Source organism: Synchiropus splendidus, chromosome 1 (assembly GCF_027744825.2).
Source record: "Synchiropus splendidus isolate RoL2022-P1 chromosome 1, RoL_Sspl_1.0, whole genome shotgun sequence".
Lineage (NCBI taxonomy): Eukaryota > Metazoa > Chordata > Actinopteri > Syngnathiformes > Callionymidae > Synchiropus > Synchiropus splendidus.
Genome location: NC_071334.1, coordinates 28,527,455 through 28,532,188, shown reverse-complemented (window position 1 = coordinate 28,532,188; position 4,734 = coordinate 28,527,455).

The following is a 4,734-nucleotide window of genomic DNA, read 5'->3' as shown; positions in this document are numbered from 1 at the left end:
AAAACTTCACACAAGAGTCTGCACGCTTCCTGCAGCACCAGGATGTGTCATATTTCATGGAAGCAAAGCAGCACACACGCGGAATAGCAAGTGTCTCCATGCAAAATTACACTTTTAGTTTAAATAAAACCAACAATTAGCGGTACTTTCACCCAAATTACACAGTGCATTAACACCGCAGTGAACTTTAATCCATTAATAAGCTTTTCCTGTTGTCAACACCTCAACCAGAATGTCTGGATTAAGGCGCTTAATATAATTGTATACAGTTGCAAAGACATTCAGAATAGTGAAACAGCAAAAAAGGAAACAGTGGTGATGTTTTTATTCTGTTTTGAAGTTGAAGTGACTTCTTGTTCAACCTTCAAGTTCTATTACGTTGATTCAAGGTTGGTCGTAGGGGCAGCAGTCAATGAAAAGAAGCCCAGAAAAACTAAAACTCTTCCGGGAAATGAATGATCTGATGCCAAGTTGACTGACAATTACAATGTTGCCTCTGTCCATTGGCCTGCTTCTGCAAATAAAAAGGAAATCTAGACTGGAATTTAAAAATATTTACAGCATCGGATGGAGAGATTTATTCAAACAAAAAGTAAGAAAACATCAGGCCAACCAAAAATATAATTACGAAGATAATTTTTTTTTTTTCTGTGAATTAAAAATAAAAATCACAAAAATGTTGTTTCCTCATGTAAATTCCTAAATTCCTCATGAAATTACATTGTGATGCAGACGAGCACAATGCTCAGTCGCCATAACAACATAACAAATACCACCGCCGGGGCGTCACCGGAGGTACCAACTATATAAACAAACGCGGAGGAATGTACAAAAATCGAGGAAGTCGTGAGCATTATCAGGCAAGAATTTGGGTGACTTGTCAGCAGGTTCATGTAAAAAAATAGTGATGGCTCCTGCTTGTCCTTTGTTCTTCAACCATTCCTTATGAAACACATCTTTTGGGGAGAACAGGCTTCCGTGCTCACTGGCACGAATGGAACATCCAGCCCCCACAAAACGGTTGAGCATCTCTTCTCTGATACTGAAGCTGAAGAGCTTGTTTCTCTGAATGGATGCGTCAACAGGAGCTCACTCTTGTGATGTCATCGAGGCACGTTTCTGGTCCTATCTTAATGCAACATTGCGATGAATTTGAATTCAGTTTTACATTTATTTAGAGATCAAATTCAACAGAACTTAGTAGAAGATATATGATCATTTCATGCTACATATTTACACATTCACACAGTTGCTGCTAAACTCTTGTGTTTATGGTAACTAATCCACATCTAGAGACAGAAAATAAATAAATAAATAAAATAAAAATAAATAAATCTGACACCATCAGATAGGGTTTTGAGCCACCGTGAACGCGCAACTCCGTCTACATTTTCAAAATATATAGTGTTCTGCAATGTCTACTCAACATTATGTGCTATGGACAATAATGCTCTCTCATCTGAGCCTGAACTACAACAAGATTCACAGTTTGAAAGTCATGACAATTTTAAAAAGTAATGAAGTGTAGGCTGTTAATTCTTTTGGTTAATATGCTGAAAGTAATGAATATATTGTAGAGTCTGCTCTGGTGTGTAACCAGTGGACAGCTATGTTCAGTAAAGCTAACCGTGTGTGTTTGAATGAGATTATCATGAGTGCGTTGTTAATAGCCCCTTTGTTACTACAGGATCAACGCTCTCACAAGTCACTCGACCCACTTTTGGGGGTCATCACTGACAAGGAACCGTTAGAGATTTAGTCTTTTGGTCTCAAAATCAAGGCACATTAAAAGAAGCAAAAACAAAACAGGCTTTTTATTTGGGCGTGTTTCCATTCATGCCCTCGATATTCCGTTCCCGGTTCTGCACCAGGAGTTTGTCCATTGTGGAGCTCTGAATGGGAGCTTGCAGGAGCGTCTCCGCTTCCGTTAATTAGAGCTTTTCGCAGCTTCCGCTCCTTCAGCAGTCAAAGTTGAAGCTGAGCGGACAAAAAAGAGGCTCTGTGCTGCCGCCACTACAGTCCTCCATTGTGTGTTCAAAGACATGCAGAAGTGTAGGTTACCTCTGTTGATGGTGGCAAAGGCTGAGCAGAAGAGCAGAAAACGAACATGACAAATGGAGAACACTGTTAAAACACGGTGTGGCTGGTGTTTGATGTATAAGAGAGGAACTTATGAACTTCATGTCATCAACACCTGACAACATCCTCCCTCTTTTCTTGTTCATCACCCCCCTCCTACTGCAGAACAGTTATTGTTTTATTATTGTTGTTCATGACTTTCCCCAGTTTCTGTCCCCTTCTGAGCGTCTTTTGTTTTCATATTGTAGCCAAAAAATATTATTGTTAATGCTACAATTAATCTATTTTTTCAATTACAAACACAGATGCAAAATTCTGATTGAAACAAATATAAATCTGAGGAAAAAGAGAGTAATATAAATCAAAACGCTCATAAGAGCCGAAGAATAAAATTGCAATTTCAGAGTATTTTGGAGAGATGGTAATAAAGTGTACACATTATTCAATACAAAGTATTGATTCATACTATCTTGACACCTTGAAAAACCACTTGCCACTTTTCCAGGCCACATCTGCCATATTAACAGACATGGAGCTATCGACCACCAACTGCATCTGTATATCCGTGAGATTTAGTCTTGAATCTCATGGATGTTACACTCACCTCACTCGTGTGGGGATAAAACCCTACATGCACCGATATGAATATTTGATATATTCGAGCAGAGTTAGGCCACTTTAAGTTTACATTTTTGGAACACCTTTTTTGGAAGCGAACCCCTTCAAGTTGATGTTTAGAAAAAACATTCTAATATATCAATAATAATTAATGAGTCACATTTTAACATTTGACACAAGAATAATCAAATTTACAATGAATCCTAAAATTGTTTTTTAAACCTCTGTCCCAGCACTACTAAAGTATAATTTTAAAATCCATAAAGAGTTAACACACCCTTATGTTTGTCTTGGGGAAGAAAATGTCTGATGAATATTTAGTGTTTGACATGCGATTAGAGCAGACCTGGGTCAAGTGCGGCCCGGGGGCCAAATGTTGTCCTTTGACTGTATTTATGTGGCCCTCCTGGAGTCAGAGTAAAACTACAAAAACTGCCATTGTTGTTGTCTCTGTGCTTTGTTTTTTGTTCATTATGATGCAACTTTCCTGTTTGATTATTTTTCTTAATTGTTTGTCTAGTTCTTGTCCCTTAAAATATCCAAATTGAAAGTAGATTTTGAACTAAATGACACACATCAATAATCTTTAAATGGAATGTGGTTTAAATTAAATTAAACACAACATTTTCTGTGCATTTTCAAAGTGTAATTTCATAATCATACATAATGTCATCACTTGATTTTTATTTTTAATTTTCTCTCTCCTTTCTTTGGGTTTGATGGGTCCAGCTCTGCTTTAGAGCCACCCTTAATCTTAAACCGCAGTCACCGTTTGAGATATTTGTCATGCGGTTGAATTTAAGATTTTGTTTGTTTGTCCTTTTAAAAAGAAGAATTTCAAGTTGTTAAACTAGCAATGAAAGAGTTTTAGAGGTCAATATTGTGGCTGGTAAGCAGGTATATTTGCTATTCATGGCTACTGTTGGTTTTACAGTCATATCACTGATGGACTGCTTGAAATATTTTATTGGAAAACAAAATCAGAGTGATGTGACAAGGCTTTGTGCCACGTGCATGAACGCTGAGATGATCATGTTTGTTAGAGGAAACTGAAAGTTTGACGCCGACTGGTTCAGCATCACCAGTTATTAGCTCCTATGTGAACGGCTTCTTGGTTCATGCAGAGTACGAATGACATTCCAAGGACTATTAAATGCATAGTGATTGTGCAGGAAGGCCCTCTCATCTTTACACATGAACTGAGCGATTGTTGGAGCTTAAGCGATGCACGAGGATGAAACGTCCTGCGGTGTGTTATGACATGTGGCTCGGGGTGTCCTTTATACCTTGAGAGTCCTTTTGCCTCATTAGTTAACACACTTTCTTAGTTTTGAACAATACCTTAGCTTGAGATCTCCCAGCAGAACTCCCCCCGCTCTGTCGATATTTTCAGGGCCTGCAGCGGAGTTTGGGAGCCCGGGCCCTTCCCACCCCCCTGTCCTAACAGCTTTAATACTTGTAATTATCTCTAGCTGGGGGAGGCTGGAAATTGGATTAGGGTGGTGAGTCTCAGCTGAATGAATTACCTCCATCTCCCCACTTGGTGGGCCACACACTGATAAAGTGCGGAAAAACGGATTTGGATTCAGTCTTAGCATTCATGGCTTCCTTGTGGAAAAATGAAATTTTCCGACAGAGGGGACTGGTGTGCCAACAGTATCTGTCCACAGCATGTTTCATCTGCTCCTGCTCTTCTGGAAATGCAATTACCTGCGCTATCGAGGCCTAAATGGTGACAGTTTGGCAGGAGAGCTGTTGCACTTGCCAGAGGCATCATCACAGTCTATTTTTGTGGCACTCACATTTTCCTCATTTACTTTCACCAATGAGAAATTAAACAGCCAAATATATTGCAGATTTTTTTTCTCCCTGTGCCATTAGCTTGTGAAAGTACACTGCATGGTTCTAAGATGATGTTCAGGTAATCTTGGGATTCTGGCGGTGAGTGGACAAAGTGGAGGTCATTGACAGTCATAGAAGGAAGTAAACACTTTTTATTGAGAAAAATAGACTTTTGTTCATACAGATGCTCGAAAC